Raw genomic sequence first — 20,224 nt, 5'->3', positions numbered from 1 at the left:
ACAGACGTCGGACGTCAAACGCTCTCTCATTGCCTACCCAAGACAGCAAGGACTACTTACAATACTTGTGGGCCAGCTTGTTTCAGTAGAGGCTACAATGGCTTTGTGACACCCTCCCTAAGGGAGTCAGTGCAAATATCCAGGCCAGAGCGGGTGCAGTGTCATACTGATAAGTTGGCTCACACTGATAAGTTCTTTGTGACTTTGACTCAATATTGTTATCACCGAAATAACATCACATAGCCTCACAAACAGTGAAGTTTCATTTTGTTTCCTCCTCCTCCTCTGGGTATTTCACTTCTTTTTTCAGTACGTTGATATGCATAAAACAGTGCCCAAACATGTGGAAGAGATGAAGAACCCAGGGAGAGAAACAGAGAAGAAGAGCAATCAGTTACATATTTCGAAGAAAAAAGTCTACTTACGAGCGTTTGGGCGTCTGGTATGCGTATGTATATTTATCCGGGATCCAGTAGTCACTTGATTTTGTATTACTGTGATCTACTCTACACATCACTATACGACTGCACTTGGAGTTAGACGCAGAACTTGTCTATTGCTTCTCTTTAGGCTGTATGTCCAATTACGTGAAAATTTCTTCGAACTACTAGGATATTTTAAGAATGATTCCCATCTCATTTTTCTGATAATCGTTGATCATTCAGTACTAGCTTCTGTTAGGCTCTGTGATTTATCTGATGCGAACTAATAACGGCCTCTTTCCCATGGTTTTCATTGTAGAATTTCCCTTCAAAATCTGTTTAGCGCCTCTGTGACACGATCACGGGACTCAATAAACTCTTTGCAGTAAGTAAAGACTGTGGTTGGAATTTTTTCTGTGAATGCACATTTCATATACACTCCTGGAAATTGAAATAAGAACACCGTGAATTCATTGTCCCAGGAAGGGGAAACTTTATTGACACATTCCTAGGGGTCAGATACATCACATGATCACACTGACAGAACCACAGGCACATAGACACAGGCAACAGAGCATGCACAATGTCGGCACTAGTACAGTGTATATCCACCTTTCGCAGCAATGCAGGCTGCTATTCTCCCATGGAGACGATCGTAGAGATGCTGGATGTAGTCCTGTGGAACGGCTTGCCATGCCATTTCCACCTGGCGCCTCAGTTGGACCAGCGTTCGTGCCGGACGTGCAAACCGCGTGAGACGACACTTCATCCAGTCCCAAACATGCTCAATGGGGGACAGATCCGGAGATCTTGCTGGCCAGGGTAGTTGACTTACACCTTCTAGAGCACGTTGGGTGGCACGGGATACATGCGGACGTGCATTGTCCTGTTGGAACAGCAAGTTCCCTTGCCGGTCTAGGAATGGTAGAACGATGGGTTCGATGACGGTTTGGATGTACCGTGCACTATTCAGTGTCCCCTCGACGATCACCAGTGGTGTACGGCCAGTGTAGGAGATCGCTCCCCACACCATGATGCCGGGTGTTGGCCCTGTGTGCCTCGGTCGTATGCAGTCCTGATTGTGGCGCTCACCTGCACGGCGCCAAACACGCATACGACCATCATTGGCACCAAGGCAGAAGCGACTCTCATCGCTGAAGACGACACGTCTCCATTCGTCCCTCCATTCACGCCTGTCGCGACACCACTGGAGGCGGGCTGCACGATGTTGGGGCGTGAGCGGAAGACGGCCTAACGGTGTGCGGGACCGTAGCCCAGATTCATGGAGACGGTTGCGAATGGTCCTCGCCGATACCCCAGGAGCAACAGTGTCCCTAATTTGCTGGGAAGTGGCGGTGCGGTCCCCTACGGCACTGCGTAGGATCCTACGGTCTTGGCGTGCAACCGTGCGTCGCTGCGGTCCGGTCCCAGGTCGACGGGCACGTGCACCTTCCGCCGACCACTGGCGACAACATCGATGTACTGTGGAGACCTCACGCCCCACGTGTTGAGCAATTCGGCGGTACGTCCACCCGGCCTCCCGCATGCCCACTATACGCCCTCGCTCAAAGTCCGTCAACTGCACATACGGTTCACGTCCACGCTGTCGCGGCATGCTACCAGTGTTAAGACTGCGATGGAGCTCCGTATGCCACGGCAAACTGGCTGACACTGACTGCGGCGGTGCACAAATGCTGCGCAGCTAGCGCCATTCGACGGCCAACACCGCGGTTCCTGGTGTGTCCGCTGTGCCGTGCGTGTGATCATTGCTTGTACAGCCCTCTCGCAGTGTCCGGAGCAAGTATGGTGGGTCTGACACACCGGTGTCAATGTGTTCTTTTTGCCATTGCCAGGAGTGTATTGGTACAGATCCGAAAACCGATAAATATACGTAAAAAAGGACTCGCAGAAGTGATGTTTTGAAAGCTACTTTTTCTCTATAAGCTCTTCTCTTACTATGTGTCCAGATAATCGTAGTGTGGTGCTAGGCTTTACCTCCAAAGCGTCCTCTTCTACCGTATCTCATTTCAAGACATCACCTGCAGTCATCTGAATGATGTGAAGGACTCTCGTGATTTATAACTGCCGTGTTCAACGACGAAGAAGATATTGGCTTAGTTATGCACTTCCTGTTGCATCCGTTCACGCATTACGCAACAGCTCTAGCGAAGGACTGGCGTGCATCGTAGCCGAGGTTGCTTCTACGGTGATGCTCTAACCAGAGGAAGCTGGTTCGAAGCATGATGATCGCCAGTATTTGACTGGAAAATTGGCGAATTCTACGTCTGAGAACTGTACCTCAGGAAGTGAGAGCACTTGGTAGGGACGGTGATGGTCTGAACGAATGGGAGCTTTAACCTTGGCGCTATTCCAGAAGACTATGCTCTGCTCTGGTACCGCATTTTACCATCTCCATTATGCTAAGACTTGTCTCTACAGGCAGTCATCAACCCCCTACGAGAAAATACTTGCACATAAGGCCCGCGACATGCGAGTTCCCGAAGTTGCAGCAATTTTTTTTTCTTCCTTTCAGCAGTCATTCCATTGGTTTTATGCCATTCACCACCTTTTCATATCTTGTGATAATTTTATATCTCGAGCCAACTAGTACACACAATATCCCTATTGTTTGTCTACTATTTTTCCAGGCTACTGTTCATTCTAGCGCCTCGTTATGTTATTTTTATTGTACTACATTAGATTCACGTTTTCCTCCATAGGTGTAGAGTGAGAAGTTCCTCAAGTATGCAGAGTATGTCATACAAAAATAACACACAACACGTACTTACAATGAAAAAGACGTATGCTAATGCATCTTCCAGACATCGCAAATAAAATTATCGTCATGGGAGTGGAATAACGTAAAAAATTTAAATCTTATTTTCATTTAAAACTTAGTAACAAAGCTGTCACAATTCACGTGAATGTACAATGACGTGAATACGATCAAACAGAAAATCAGTTAACAAAAATCGTTCAAATGGCTCTAAGCCCTATGGGACTTAACATATGAGGTCATCACCCCCCTAGACTTAGAACTACTTAAACCTAATGAACCTAAGAACATCACACACATCCATGCCCGAGGCAGGATTCGAACCTGCGACCGTATCAGAAGCGCGGTTCCGGATTGAAGCACCTAGAACTGCTCGGCCATAGCGGCCGGCAATCAGTTAACAACATTTATCTCCAGTGCTCACGCTACTGCTCTGAAGATGGGCAAAAAAAAAAAGTTCAAATGCGTGTTCACTCTTATGGGACTTAACTGCTAAGGTCATCAGTCCCTAAGCTTACACACTACTTCACCTAAATTTTCCTAAGGACAAACACACACACCCACGCCCGAGGGAGGACTCGAACCTCCGCCGGGACCAGCCGCACAGTCCATGACTGCAGCCCCTCAGACCGCTCGGCTAATCCAGCGCAGCGAAGAAGGGCAAAGTAAGGTTTTACGTTACTCTCAAGTTATTTTATATCAACAATAATCTGTACATATCAGTCGGTTATACTAAGAAATTTACTCAAACAAGTAGAAGGTGTTGGCCACCAACAAATTCTTTGGCTTTATTAGTAGTTAAACTTCTTATGGGTGCTGACAAGTTAATAAAATATGTGTTCATGAATAATGGACATCTTTCTGGGCGAAAGTAAGTGATTTTGAGTCTTTGGTCTTATTTCTAGTAGCTGTTGGTTTGAAAGGGGTGTATTATTTATGATTGCGTTAAGGAGTAAATGTATTGGGATGTACTAGTTAGTCTCCCCAGTTCTTGAAAAGCCCTCTGGAGGACATTCTTGATTTAAACACATGTAATTCGTATTACGCGCTTTTGGATTCTGAGAATATTGGCTTGGATTCATCTGTTACCGCATAAATAACCCCTTATGACATTACGTAATGAAAGTACGCGAACTAAGCAATTTTTTTTTTATTTTTATGTCACATACGTCTGTCAACATCAACATTAAAGTGCTTCATAAATTATGTAGTATGCTCCTCCCAAATGAATTTTCTGTCAAGTTGTAATCCCAAGAATTTGTTGTTGTTGTTGTGGTCTTCAGTCCTGAGACTGGTTTGATGCAGCTCTCCACGCTACTCTATCCTGTGCAAGCTTCTTCATCTCCCAGTACCTACTGCAACCTACATCCTTCTGAATCTGCTTAGTGTATTCATCTCTTGGTCTCCCTCTACGATTTTTACCCTCCACGCTGCCCTCCAATGCTAAATTTGTGATCCCTTGGTGCCTCAAAACATGTCCTACCAACCGATCCCTTCTTCTAGTCAAGTTGTGCCACAAACTTCTCTTCTCCCCAATCCTATTCAATACCTCCTCATTAGTTACGTGATCTACCCACCTTATCTTCAGCATTCTTCTGTAGCACCACATTTCGAAAGCTTCTATTCTCTTCTTGTCCAAACTGGTTATCGTCCATGTTTCACTTCCATACATGGCTACACTCCATACAAATACTTTCAGAAACGACTTCCTGACACTTAAATATGTACTCGATGTTAACAAATTTCTCTTCTTGAGGAACGCTTTCCTTGCCATTGCCAGTCTACATTTTATATCCTCTCTACTTCGACCATCATCAGTTATTTTGCTCCCTAAATAGCAAAACTCCTTTACTACTTTAAGTGTCTCATTTCCTAATCTAATCCCCTCAGCATCACCCGATTTAATTTGACTACATTCCATTATCCTCGTTTTGCTTTTGTTGATGTTCATCTTATATCCTCCTTTCAAGACACTGTCCATTCCGTTCAACTGCTCTTCCAAGTCCTTTGCTGTCTCTGACAGAATTACAATGTCATCGGCGAACCTCAAAGTTTTTATTTCTTCTCCATGAATTTTAATACCTACTCCGAATTTTTCTTTTGTTTCCTTTACTGCTTGCTCAATATACAGATTGAATAACATCGGGGAGAGGCTACAACCCTGTCTCACTCCGTTCCCAACCACTGCTTCCCTTTCATGCCCCTCGACTCTTATAACTGCCATCTGGTTTCTGTACAAATTGTAAATAGCCTTTCGCTCCCTGTATTTTACCCCTACCACCTTCAGAATTTGAAAGAGAGTATTCCAGTTAACGTTGTCAAAAGCTTTCTCTAAGTCTACAAATGCTAGAAACGTAGGTTTGCCTTTTCTTAATCTTTCTTCTAAGATAAGTCGTAAGGTTAGTATTGCCTCACGTGTTCCAACATTTCTACGGAATCCAAACTGATCTTCCCCGAGGTCCGCTTCTACCAGTTTTTCCATTCGTCTGTAAAGAATTCGCGTTAGTAATTTGCAGCTGTGACTTATTAAACTGATAGTTCGGTAATTTTCACATCTGTCAACACCTGCTTTCTTAGGGATTGGAATTATTATATTCTTCTTGAAGTCTATGGGTATTTCGCCTGTCTCATACATCTTGCTCACCAGATGGTAGAGTTTTGTCATGACTGGCTCTCCCAGGATCGTCAGTAGTTCCAATAGAATGTTGTCTACTCCCGGGGCCTTGTTTCGACTTAGGTCTTTCAGTGCTCCATCAAATTCTTCACGCAGTGTCTCCCATTTCATCTTCATCTACATCCTCTTCCATCTCCATAATATTGTCCTCAAGTACATCGCCCTTGTATAAACCCTCTATATACTCCTTCCACCTTTCTGCCTTCCCTTCTTTGCTTAGAACTGGGTTGCCATCTGAGCTCTTGATATTCATACAAGTGGTTCTCTTCTCTCCAAAGGTCTCTTTAATTTTCCTGTAGGCAGTATCTATCTTACCCCTAGTGAGACAAGCCTCTACATCCTTACATTTGTCCTCTAGCCATCCCTGCTTAGCCATTTTGCACTTCCTGTCGATCTCATTTTTGAGACGTTTGTATTCCTTTTTGCCTGCTTCATTTACTGCATTTTTATATTTTCTCCTTTCATCAATTAAATTCAATATTTCTTGTGTTACCCAAGGATTTCTATTAGCCCTCGTCTTTTTACCTACTTGATCCTCTGCTACCTTAACTACTTCATCCCTCAGAGCTACCCATTCTTCTTCTACTGTATTTCTTTCCCCCATTCCTGTCAATTGTTCCCTTATGCTCTCCCTGAAACTCTCTACAACCTCTGGTTCATTCAGTTTATCCAGGTCCCATCTCCTTAAATTCCCACCTTTTTGCAGTTTCTTCAGTTTCAATCTGCAGTTCATAACCAATAGATTGTGGTCAGAATCCACATCTGCCCCTGGAAATGTCTTACAATTTAAAACCTGGTTCCTAAATCTCTGTCTTACCATTATATAATCTATCTGATACCTTTTAGTATCTCCAGGATTCTTCCAGGTATACAACCTTCTCTTATGATTCTTGAACCAAGTGTTAGCTATGATTAAGTTATGCTCTGTGCAAAATTCTACAAGGCGGCTTCCTCTTTCATTTCTTAGCTCCAATCCATATTCACCTACTATGTTTCCTTCTCTCCCTTTTCCTACTGACGAATTCCAGTCACCCATGACTATTAAATTTTCGTCTCCCTTCACTACCTGAATAATTTCTTTTATCTCGTCATAAATTTCATCAATTTCTTCATCATCTGCAGAGCTAGTTGGCATATAAACTTGTACTACTGTAGTAGGCATGGGCTTTGTGTCTATCTTGGCCACAATAATGCGTTCACTATACTGTTTGTAGTAGCTAACCCGCACTCCTATTTTTTTATTCATTATTAAACCCACTCCTGCATTACCCCTATTTTATTTTGTATTTATAACCCTGTAATCACCTGACCAAAAGTCTTGTTCCTCCTGCCACCGAACTTCACTAATTCCCACTATATCTAACTTTAACCTATCCATTTCCCTTTTTAAATTTTCTAACCTACCTGCCCGATTAAGGGATCTGACATTCCACGCTCCGATCCGTAGAATGCCAGTTTTCTTTCTCCTGATAACAACGTCCTCTTGAGTAGTCCCCGCCCGGAGATCCGAATGGGGGACTATTTAACCTCCGGAATATTTTACCCAAGAGGACGCCATCATCATTTAATCATACAGTAAAGCTGCATGTCCTCGGGAAAAAATACGGCTGTAGTTTCCCCTTGCTTTCAGCCGTTCGCAGTACCAGCACAGCAAGGCCGTTTTGGTTAATGTTACAAGGCCAGATCGATACCACCATATAACAGTTGTTTCCAACGTATACTTCTCCGGACTTCTGGCAGTCCTCATTTCAGTTCCATACAATGCCGTATTCCAGATGTGCCACTTAGAAATTTCTTCCTCATGTCAAGAAATAAGAAGGATCATTAAAAAGAAGAGGGGTGGGTGGTGGGGGGGTGTGGGGGGGCGGGGGGGGGGGAAGAAAATGATTCACACAAGGAAATTCTAACTTCCCTACGAATTTACTTTGACAAAAGTTCCAGCCGCGGAACAGATAATTACCATGCTCGACATTCCAGTCAGCACAGTCCTATCCAAGATGGTACGCAATTGGGGGAAGGAGACTGCAACTGGTACCATTGCACCAGTAAACGCCTGTTGGCTCTGAGCTCTAACAGCTTCCAGTATCGCTGTACCGTAAATCGTGATGTTTCTTCCTCGTGTTACCAGCCAATGTCTGAAAATGGGAATATGTTAGGTATTTGTAAGTATCTGAACATTACCTGCCTGGCAGGTCGACTCGCTTCGAACGAGTTTTTCAACATTCTCGCGCTCTCTTCGCACAAACCATTAGTTCTAGAGTAAAAAATGAAGAGGACGTTTTTTCTAGGAAATTTAATATAGTTTAATTTTGTACTGTGGCACGTTTGCGCTGTAGGGTGCAGTTTTCGAGTTATTCAACAGAAACGTACAAAATTGATGATAAATGTGTTCTATCTCGGAAAGCATTCGGAATATGACATACGTCCATATGAAGTTTTTTGTTCAGATTGACTAATACTGTCACCCCTCGAAGCCTTTAACTTCCCTCCTGACTCACCCTGTATATATAACGTTACAAAGAAACAGGAAACCTGTATTTGTGGATTGTTGGTTTATGATTAGAAAACTACTACAGAATCTGAATTTGCAATAACAATAAACGAGGCTCAAGGTCAGAGAGAGGGGGGAAAGAGGAGATGGACAGATGCGTGGGAGGAATCAGACATAGAAAAGTAGGTGGAGGAGATGGAGAGAGAGTGGAGGCCGGAGGAAATGGAGAGAGAGAGTTGAGAGGAAGAGGGAGAGAGAAAGTGGGGAGGACGTGATAGGCTGGACGGGGAGGAGGAGAGGGAGGGGAAACAGGAGGCGATGGAGAGAGAGAGAGAGAGAGACGAATCAGGAGAAAATGGATGGAGATGGTGAAAGAGGCGAGGGACAGAAAGAAGGGGTAGGAGGAGCAGATGGACAAAGAAAGGGGAGGCAGGAAATGGGCAGAGACAGGAGAGAGAAAGGATGTTCGGACGTATATTGAATTGCCGTATATATTAGAAATGTGTAGTAATTCTTTCTCTCCCATTTAAGCAGACTGAGCCATAGCAAAGCTGGTAAAATAAATAAATAAATAATCAGAAGGTTGTTGACCTTAAACGTAAATAAATGTGACTTTTGCGCATACATAGGGAAAAAAATCCAGCACTATATAATTATTGGTCGAGCGGTTCTAGGCCCTACAGTCTGGAACCATGCGACCGCTACGGTCGCAGGTTCGAATCCTGCCTTGGGCATGGATGTGTGTGATGTCCTTAGGTTAGTTAGGTTTAAGTAGTTCTAAGTTCTAGGGGACTGAAGACCTCAGAAGTTAAGTTCCATAGTGCTCAGAGCCATTTTTTGTATAATTATATTATCGGTGACAAATTGCTGGTAACATTAACTAACTTAAAATATCTACAAGTAACCATCCGGAGCGACTCACTTAAAACAAATAGTAAGAAAATCAGAGGATAGACTGATATTCATGGGAACAATCTTAAGGAGATGCAACTTATCCCAGAAGGAAGTAGCTTGTCCAACCGATACTTGACCGGTTCAGTAGCAGAGACAGACAAGATACAACGAATTGCGTGGCGTTTCGTTACGGGATCGTTTGGTCACCGCGAGAAAATTACGAAGACGTTCAACAAACTACAGTTACACACGCTCCAAGAGGGGTATTGTGCATCACGGAGAGGTTTCCTACTGAAATTTCGAGAGAGTACGTTCGAGGAAGAGTTCAGCAACATATTAGTTCCTCCCACAAACTCTTTGCGAAATGACGACAGCGAGAAAATCCGGAGAATTAGAGTTCATGCGGAGTGTCGCCTACAGTAGTTCTTCCTATTCGCAGATGGAACAGGGAACGAGGTCAATATAATGATACCGCATGTATCTTCTCTCACCGCAAATTGCTTGCGGACTACAGGTGTCGATGTCCTACTGCTCGCTTCAAGTGTCCGTTATCCTGAGTGAGGAAAGTTATTTGTGTCTTCTGCCTGTGACATTCTGTCTTTATGTATATGTATTTTATGACACGCCTCGAGCGTGTTGATGTCCGGACGTGTTTCCCTGGTGGAGGAGCGGCCGCGCGCACGAATTTCTGCACTGGGTCGCTGTCAACGTTTACTACCAGCATACACTTATTTACAGAATCACAGATGCTGATGGGCTATACTTTAAAAAGACACAGTTACAGAGGAAGTGACCACTAAATTTTTGTTGATTTTTATGTCGTTTTATATTTTTCAACTTTATTCAGTGTCAGGACCTTGCGTAGGTAACAGGAAGCAAATAAGCAGTAAACCCTCTTGTACGTAAACATTCCTGATGATGAAAGCACGTACCTTCGACACGCGTTAAATTAGTGGCTATGCACCGATCAAATATTTTAGTTTGCAGACTGCAGAAAACTGCCTGAAAACCGCACTTAGGTAAGGTTTTAGATGATAACTAGCGGAGTCTACCCGAGACCGGTTCATCGCCATTTCTCGCAACCCACAGCACTTTGTGTCAAGCTTTGCGATCAAGTTAAAACCAGCGGAAAGTGCTCCAATCGGAGGATGGAAAAGGTGAATATGTTCGTCTTTAAAAGACTGACAGAAAAAAATGGGAAACCAGCTGCCCAAATCGTCATTCCGTCCTCTTCAACAAAAGTTTGGCATGCGAACATATTCGCGCTTTTTTTACCCAGAATCTTTTTCGTTAAGCCCCCATAATCACCATCTCCACTCACTGCTACTGTCTATGTGTCTCTCTCCTACTGTCTCCCTTTTTTCCCATTGATTTACATGTAACCCATGGTCACAGTCTTCTCTCCCAATTATACTGTCTCCTTTTGTATTTTTTTCCATTGCCACTGTGTCCACCTTACCTCGGGGACTCAGAATTTCTGGCGAGTGCAACTTGTATGGTCTCCACTGATCAGCATTTTTGATTTCCACTGGCTCCTCTCTCTTTTTCTTCCACTGCTTCTGTCTCCATCCATCTCTGTTTCTCTTTTACCACTACTGTCTCTCACTGGCCGTCAATATCTCCTCTCTCTTTGTTTTCTACTGCTGTTGCCTTCATGCATTTCTTTTTCTCTTTCACTGCCACATTCTCTCTCCCACCACCACTCTCTCTTTGTCTCCCACTACCGGCGTTTCCTCTCTATTCCACAGTCACTGTCTCTCTACTACCCTATTTCATCACAAAGAGCGAGAACATATTGGCATGGCAAAATTTTTGGTGAGTAAGGGGAATAAGGAATTAGGTACCTGGTTCCACACTTTTCTATCAGAGTGTTTAAAAGAGGAGCTTTTTTGCCTTTTTGTGTTTTGACAGGAACATTTTCCCGCTGGTGCCCTTCTTTTGCCTGCTACAGCAAGATGTACTGCTTGTATACAACGAATCCTATATGTCAATCAAGTTTTGACATTTCATTCATATACTCCGACACACTAAGACACTTTGACAGATCTAAACAACAAATAAGTTCAAAATGGCTCTGAGCACTATGAGACTTAACTTCTGAGGTAATCAGTCCCCTAGAACTTAGAACTACTTAAACCTAACTAACCTAAGGACATCACACACGTCCATGCCCGAGGCAGGATTCGAACCTACGACCGTAGCGGTCGCGCGGTTCCGGACTGTAGCGCCTAGAACCGCAACAAATAAGTACACACAGTATAAGGTTATCACAAAATCATTTGCTTTACATTTTTTCTGCGTAATTTTCTCATGGATCACTTTTAATGGAAAACGGCTTATGATTTTTATCTTAAATATTTTATTGAATTTAATACTTTTGGCAGTCGCTTTAAGTTCTCTTCACACATGTTGAGATGATTTCCAGCCAATTTGTTGTCACTGTAGTACCACTGTGGATGTATTTGTATAGCCGTGAGTTGCCCATTATACAGAGACAGAGCGTTCTTGGGAACATATGGTAAAAATTTTGACGGTCTGCCATACTGCCGTGAATGGAAATCATAGAAGTGGCCATCCTCGCAATTCGTACTTTTCGCACTCAAAAATCATTGTTTTTTGGAGTTTTCTCAAGAGCCGCCAGTGAACAAATGGTGCTTTTGTAATCCACCTGAGGTCCAACCTAGACCAGCCCTAATGCAGAAAAACTAAACGATTTTCTCAATTTGCCTGGGCTGTAGGAAGTGTGTAACGTTTAAATATATCCCTGTACTGTAGGACAGGCACACGATGCCCGTTGCCGGCCGCGGTGGTCTCGCGGTTCTAGGCGCGCAGTCCGGAACCGTGGGACTGCTACGGTCGCAGGTTCGAATCCTGCCTCGGGCGTGGATGTGTGTGATGTCCTTAGGTTAGTTAGGTTTAAGTGGATCTAAGTTCTAGGGGACTGATAACCACAGCAGTTGAGTCCCATAGTGCTCAGAGCCATTTGAACCATTTTTGAACACGATGCCCGTTCTTCCGAATGGTCGCTAGGCCAATGACTATCCAAAACATTTCACCCATCCATTCTGTTATCAATAGAACTTGAGATACGATCCCGCGAAAAATCGTGTTTTCGCACAAAGCTTTTGGAAACATAAACACAGACGGTATCACATAGTATCACCGTTAGAACATTTTCCATTTTCGCTAGATCGTTTCCTACGTTCGCACCATAAAGAACTATCTTCGCTTCAGCTGGTATTTTGGCTTGTGTCTTCGTCACTAGTAAGGCTGGCTCATTAAATACGAGCCTCCCGACCTTAGCTCTAAATAAACTTTGCTGACCAGAAAAAAAAAAGTTTTCTGATATGTTACATACCTACGAGTATCCCCTTGTTTGAAGGTCTATAGAATGAAAAATGAATCTGATAGAATCCAAACAAACTAAATGTTTGCCGATTTCCTGAGTACGTCACGTTTGCAATTATTTTGAGATGAGTCAGTATCCCATATTACTCGTATCCACTACTGCGTGCCTACTAGGGCGACCATAATTTGGAAATGGTTTTAAGGGAGATGACGAACATCTGACGACGATTTCAAGGGAGGTTTAAAAAACATTTAGTAGTCATAAATTTTTACAGCACAACAACGTTGAATTTCCTTGGAATAGGTGGGAGTCGAAACATAAATTAAAAAAAAAGACATATTTTGCTTACTTTTACGTAAAATATCATATGGTATCATAATAAATGAAAAGCACAAGTTTGCTTTTGTTCTACAATAGTACTTTTATTGTGTTAACCGGTTTTTGGCTTAGAAGGCCATCTTCGGACATGTCTGAAGATGGCCTTGTAAGCCGAAAACCGGTTAACACAATAAAAGTAATATTGTAGAACAAAAGCAAACTGGTGTTTTTCCTTTATTATGATTTTGTTCTGCCAAGACCCGATGGAAGATTCTGTTAACATATGGTATCATATTATGGTTAACTCCACAAAAGGAGATAATGTTTTTAGAAGGTAAAAGCGTGTAATAAGACTCATTTGTGGTACAAATTCAGAAATCAGTACTCGGTCCGCCTCTATAGATGGTTGTGCCGGCATGGTACCACAGTGTATTCTGTCAGAGAGCTGGTTGCCCTCTGTAATAAAAAAAAAAAAAAAAAAAAAAATTGAGTGAAGTGTTCAACGGCCATCTTGAGCAGCTGTGACGTCCGCCCAGACCAAACGCCGAGAACAGTAACGATCAAAATGAAGAAACAAATAAAAAAAAACGTGGTCAACGTGACAGACCCTCATGCGGGAGACCCGCTTTCGTTTCCTGGTACAGACAGGAGTTTTTCCCTGGTGGGACGACTGGACAGGGTTGCACTCAGCCTCGTGTTCCGATTAAGGAGCTGCCTGGACTCCAAGTTCTGAACGTCGTCAACAGCCGGGAGTCCGGTGCATATCGTCTCCAATTATGAATGACTGAGGACGACAAAGAGGTCGGTCGACTATCACGTAGTCTTAAGGACTGCTGATCGCGGGGTTTCCGCATTACACTCAGATCTTTTAAATATCTTTGTTATATAAAGTTTTCTGACGTGTTACGCACCTATGAGTATCCCCTCAGTTTTGGATCTATGGTATTCTTAAAAATGATTCTAATAGTATCAAAGAAAACAATTTATTTGTTCTTCGCATGTAATACACAAATTTGCACACACATATGTATCATATACGCGCTACAAGCCCTTATTTTCGAAAACTGTAGAACTCTGCAATGTTTTTCTTCTTGTGCAAATTTAAAATAGTTTTTGCAGTTTTCATCTACACCTACATTCGCAAATCATATTTAAGTGCCTGATATAGGGTTCATCGAATCACCTTCACCATCTCTATTATTCCAATCTCGTACAGCGCGCGGAAAAAACGAACACCCATATCTTTCCCTGCGAGCTCTGATTTCCCGTATTTTATTATGATGATCGTTTCTCCCTATGCAGGTCGGAGTCAACAGAATATTTTCGTATTTGCAGGAGAAAATTGGTGATTGAAATTTTGTGAGAAGGTCCTGACGCAACGAAAAACCCTGTATAATGTCAGTGACACTCCCTCCCCTCTTTCGCGATAATACAAAACGTGCTGCCCTTCTTTGAAATTTCTCGACGTACTCCGTCAATCCTATCTGGCAAGCATCTCTCGCCTCGCAGCAGTTTTCTAAAAGAAGACGGAGAAGCAGAGTGTAGACAGTCTCTTTAGTAGACTGTTGTGTTGGCAGAAGAGCCAACACCGTGTAACGAATGGAGGCCGAAATGCACGCGTTTTAGCTCACGCAGGCTGGCGTGAGGAGGGAAGAACTATACTGACGTGAGGTCTGGAACATGACAAGGAATTAGAATTCAGAAAGCGTACGTAATTAGTTTGATACCTAACTTTAATTCATTAATGATGAACGTCGCTCTTGACGGTACATGAGTCACAATATTATCTGTTCAGAAGACATAGTAACTGAATATGGCACCTTGCTAGGTCGTAGCAAATGACGTAGCTGAAGGCTATGTTAAACTGTCGTCTCTGTAAATGAGAGCGTCTGTAATCAGTGAACCAAAGCTAGCAAAGTCGGCTGTACAACTGGGGCGAGTGCTAGGGAGTCTCTCTAGACCTGCCGTGTGGCAGCGCTCGGTCTGCAATCACTGATAGTGGCGACACGCGGGTCCGACGTATACTAACGGACCGCGGCCGATTTAAAGGCTACCACCTAGCAAGTATGGTGTCTGGCGGTGACACCAAATAGACATTTTCTGAGTGTCCTGCCAATAAAACGCAATCTTTGGTTAGCCTTCCCCACAACATTTTATATGGATTCCTTCCAATTTAAGTTGTTCGTAATTGTAATTCCTAGGTTTTTAGTTGAATTTACGGCCTTTGTATTTGACTGATTTATCGTGTAACTGACGTTTAAAGTATTCCTCTTAGCACTCATCTGGATAACCTCACACTTTTCGTCATTTAGGGTCCATTTCCAATTTTTGCGACACACAGATGTCTTTTATAAATCGTTTTGCAATTTGTTTTGATCTTCTGATGATTTTACTAAGCGATAAACGACAGCATCATCTGCAAACAACCTATGACGGCTGCTCAAATTGTCTGCCAAATCGTTTATATAAATAAGGAACGGCAGAGGGTCCGTAATACTACCTCGGGGAACACCAGAAATCACTTACTCGATGACTTTCCGCCAAGTACTACAAACTGTGACCTCTCTCACATATCGCGATTCCAGCCACATAACTGAGATGATATTCCATAACCACGAAATTTGACTGCAAGCCGCTTGTGTGGTACAGTGTCTGGAAATCTAGAAATACGGAATCAATTTGACGTCCCTTGTCAATAGCACTCAACACTTCGTGTGAGTAAATAGCTAGCTGTGCTTCACAAAAACGATGTTTTCTGAATCCGTGTTGACTGTGTGTCAATAGGCCGTTTTCTTCGAGGCAGTTCATAAAGTTAGAACTCAATATAAATTCCAAAATCCGCTGCATGTCGACGTTAATGATATTGGCCTGACATGAAATGAAATGTCGTGTGGCTAGGGCCTCCCGTCGGGTTGATCGGTCGCCTGCTGCAAGTCTTTTGACTTGACGCCTCTTCGGCGACTTGTGTGTCAATGGGATGATGGTATGATGGAGACAACACAACACCCAGTCCCCGAGCGAAGAAGATCTCCGACCCAGCCGGGAATCGAGCCCGGGCCCCTTTCCGCAGCATTCGGTCGCCCTGACATCGACGCGGACAATGATATGGGCCTGTGACTTAGTGAATTACTACTACTTCCTTTCTCCTTTTGGTACGAATCTTTCGTCGAGTGAACGGTTGGATATGATTGTTAAGTACGGAACTATTGTATCAACATACTCTGAACTGATACACAGTATGGACGGGAAGACTTGCTTTTGTTAAGTGATTTAAGTTGCTTCACTACTCCGAGGATATCTACCTCTCCTTTACTCATGTTTGCAGCTGTTCGTGATTCAAATTCTGGAATATTTACTTCGTGTTCTTTGGTCAAAGAATTTCGGAAGGCTGTGTTTAGTAACTCGGCTTTGGTAGCATTGTACGCGATAGTATTTCCACTGCTATCGCGCAGGGAAGGCATTGGTTGTGTCTTGCGCTAGCACACTTCACGTACTACCAGAATCTCTTTGGATTTTCAGCCAGTTTTCGAGACAAAGTTTCGTTGTGGAAACTATTACAAGCATCTCGCGTTGAAGTCCGCGCTAATTTCGAGCTTCTGTGAAAGATCGTCTATCTTGGAGATTTTGCGCCCTTTTAAACTTGGCATGTTTTTTTCGTTCTTTCTGAAACAGTACCCTGACCCGTCTTGTGTACCAAGGAGGATCATCTCCGCCGTTTGTTAATTTATTTGGTATAAACCTCTCAATTGCTGCCGATACTATTTCTTTGAATTCGAGCCACATCTGGTCTACACCTACATTGTTCACTGAAAGACGCGGTGATTATCTCTCAGGAAGGCATCAAGTGAGTTCTTATCTGATTTTTTGAATAGGTTTATGTTTCGTTTATTTTTGGTGGATTTGGGAGTTGAAATATTCAGTCTCCCTACCCCGTGTTCACTAATCCCTATATCCGTTTTGATGCTCGTTATTAGCGCAGGATTATTTGTTGCTAAGAGGTCAAGTGTGTTTTCACAACCATTTACTGCTCGCGTAGGCTCATGAATTAACTGCTCGAAATAATTTTTTCAGAGAATGCATTTAGACAATTTCGGATGAAGTTTTATGGGTAGCGCCTGATTTAAACATGTATTTTCGCCAACATATCAAGGGTAAATTAAAGTCGCCGAGAACTATAATTGTATGAGTCGGGTACGTGTTTGAAATGAAAGTCAAGTTTTATTTCAACCCTTCAGTACTTATATCATCTGATTTGGAAGATCGGTAAAAGGATCCTATTATTATTTATTCCGGTTGCCAAGAATAACTTCTGCCCATGCTAACGCACAGGAACTATGTACTTCAATTTCGCGAAAGGTAAACTACTTCTAACAGCAACAAACACGCCACCTTCTCTGCCTCGTGATGACTGGGTGTTGTGTGGTAGCCTTAGGTTAGTCAGGTTTAAGTAGCTCTAAGTTCTAGGGGACTGATGACCATAGCCGTTAAGTCCCATAGTGCTCAGAGCCATTTGAACCAATTTTTGAACACGCCACCGCCAACTGTGTGTAGCCTATCCTTGCGAAACACTGCTAGATTTTTCGAAAAAATTTCGGCTGAACTTATCTTCGGCTTTTGCCAACTTCCAGTGCCTATAACGATTTGAGCATCAGAGATTTCTATTAGCGCTCGGATCTCTGGTACTTGCCCTACACAGCTACAACAATTTACAACTGTTAGATTGGTTGGTTTGTGGAAGGAGACCAGACAGCGTGGTCATCGGTCTCATCGGATTAGGGAAGGATGGGGAAGGAAGTCGGCCGTGCTCTTTAAGAGGAACCATCCCGGCATTTGCCTGGAGTGATTTAGGGAAATCACGGAAAACCTAAATCAGGATGGCCGGACGCGGGATTGAACCGTCGCCCTCCCGAATGCGAGTCCAGTGTCTAACCACTGCGCCACCTCGCTCGGTGCTACAACTGTTAGACCGATGGTTCCTGTATATAGGTACTTCCAGTGTTCGGCCTGCACCCTTTGAAAATGAAGTCCTTTTTGTGTTTTCTCGAGACCCTCTAACCTAAAAAAAACGCCCAGTCTTTGCTACCCGCGTAGCCGCCTCCTGCGTGTAGTTGACTACTGACCTGTTCAGCGGAACTCGAAAAACAACCACCCTATGACGCAAGTCGAGGAATCTGCAGCTTACGCGGTCGCAGAACCGTCTCAGACTCTGATTCACACCCTCCATTAGGCTCTGTACCTAAAATCAGCAATCGGTCCTGTCGACTATGCTGCAAAAGGCGAGCTCTGCTTTCATCTCTCAAGCAAGACTGGCAGCCTTCACCACTTCTGTTAGCCGCTCTGTTCCGATCCGAAGCGACACGCATCATTGGTACCGACGTGAGCAACAGCCTGCTGTTGGCTGCACCCTGTACTCTTCATGGCATCCGAAAGTACCCCTTCCACTTCTGGAATGACATCACGCGTATGCACGCAGAGTGCACATTGGCTTTCTTTCATTTCTTGGCAGCCAAGTCGCTAAGGGGCCCCATAACGCGCCTAACATTGGCGCTCCCTACTACCAATAATCAAATTTAATTTACATAATGCCGGCCGAAGTGGCCGTGCGGTTAAAGGCGCTGCAGTCTGGAACCGCAAGACCGCTACGGTCGCAGGTTCGAATCCTGCCTTGGGCATGGATGTTTGTGATGTCCTTAGGTTAGTTAGGTTTAACTAGTTCTAAGTTCTAGGGGACTAATGACCTCAGCAGTTGAGTCCCATAGTGCTCAGAGCCATTTGAACCATTTGAATTTACATAATAATCCGGCCGGCCGCGGTGGTCTAGCGGTTCTAGGCGCGCAGTCCGGAACCGCGCGACTGCTACGGTCGCAGGTTCGAATCCTGCCTCGGGCATGGATGTGTGTGATGTCCTTAGGTTAGTTAGGTTTAAGTAGTTCTAAGTTCTAGGGGACTGATGACCACAGATGTTAAGTCCCATAGTGCTCAGAGCCATAATAATCTCTGACTTAATCAGTCTGCTGCTGTTTCTCTGAACAGTCCACTTATTGTTCATAAGAGAAAGAACTCTTTCGAAGAGTTACAAAATGTTCTTGTGTTGTGTGAGTCAACTGAAAAATAAATAACGTATCGAGCGTCTCTGTAATCCTCTTTCGCGAGACCTTGTTACTTGCGTATTTGTAGCACAGCTACCGATCGGTATGAGGCGAGGGTTGCCAATACAGTACTGACCGAGAAACAAACATTCCCCGTGTCACGACCTCTGTAGACGCATAGGCTGTATAGTTCTTTCTCCAATCTTTGCTGTCCTTTGTATCAAACCGTCTTCTTTCCGTAGAAGCACAGATCTAAAAGAGACTATATGTCGACAACAGTATCGTTTATTATACGAAAACTTATGGAGATCTGTCGCTTAGGGAACTTGAACTATCGATAGTACTTCGCGGGATTAATGTTTACAACAGTGATGACTAACGAAATATTACGGGAAAACAGGTGGGTCAATAAGGGAGCCGGGCGGAGTAAGAAAATATTGCTATAACCCGGGAAATACGGGAGAGCTGGTCATCATAGAGAGTACGAAAGTATCTTGGATTCGCCTAACAATACGCCGCAGGCATGTACATCTGGCACGTACTGAAATGCGCAGCGGGTGTTTACCTGCAGACTACAGCCGCACGCAAACGACGAAGGCGCCGGCGCCGGTGCTGCTGCCTGTCGGCGCCCCGGAGAGATTGGCTTCCATGGTTAGAGCCGAGCTCACGGACGCGGTGGCGGTGTGCGCGCGCACCACGGGAACAACTGACGACGCGAGCTCCGCCAATATTTCGCGCGCTGCTTCACTCCCGACAACAGCGCCTCTGCGGCGGCACCTCAAAACTATTGCTCCCAGGTAGTAGACGGCGGAAGTGCCATTACCCACTGCAGTCACAGTTTTTGGCAGATTCTATACCGACACCTTCGGTTGCTTTATTCCGCTTCTTTCTGTAACTCTGTCAGATCGCGTCTCGGTTACCCTGTTCATATAGTTCAGGAAAATAATTAAAGACCACTGTTGGGCATATTCCACGACAGTTACACCCATGGAACGTATAGTCAGAAAAGTGGTCTCACGCAACCAATGGTGCAGACGGCAAAAGCAGACATGTACTGGGCTCATTGACTGTTGCCGGTAACAGGTGTCGATATGTTATAGTACGACGGTAGGTGTCCGCAAGGGGCATAACCGCGCGGGATTAGCCGAGCGGTTAGCCGGCACGGTAGCTCAGCGTGCTTAGTCAGAGGGTTAGCCGCCCTCTGTAATAAA

At 44.1% G+C, this 20,224-nt stretch overlaps 1 protein-coding gene across 1 annotated transcript in view; it reads right to left on the bottom strand.

The window, feature by feature from the left end:
- Positions 1–19,697, bottom strand: part of LOC126234548 (alpha-(1,3)-fucosyltransferase 7-like) — a 362,065-nt gene extending 342,368 nt beyond the window's left edge. The window contains exon 1 of the mRNA XM_049943245.1: positions 19,579–19,697. The gene's annotated coding sequence lies outside the window, so the exon portion shown is untranslated. The remainder of the gene's footprint in view (positions 1–19,578) is intronic.
- Positions 19,698–20,224: the final 527 nt, after the last annotated feature.

The sequence above is a fragment of the Schistocerca nitens genome, chromosome 2, assembly GCF_023898315.1.
Source record: "Schistocerca nitens isolate TAMUIC-IGC-003100 chromosome 2, iqSchNite1.1, whole genome shotgun sequence".
Lineage (NCBI taxonomy): Eukaryota > Metazoa > Arthropoda > Insecta > Orthoptera > Acrididae > Schistocerca > Schistocerca nitens.
The sequence above is the reverse complement of the archived record's forward strand: the minus strand, read 5'-3'. Positions and strand labels throughout refer to the sequence as shown.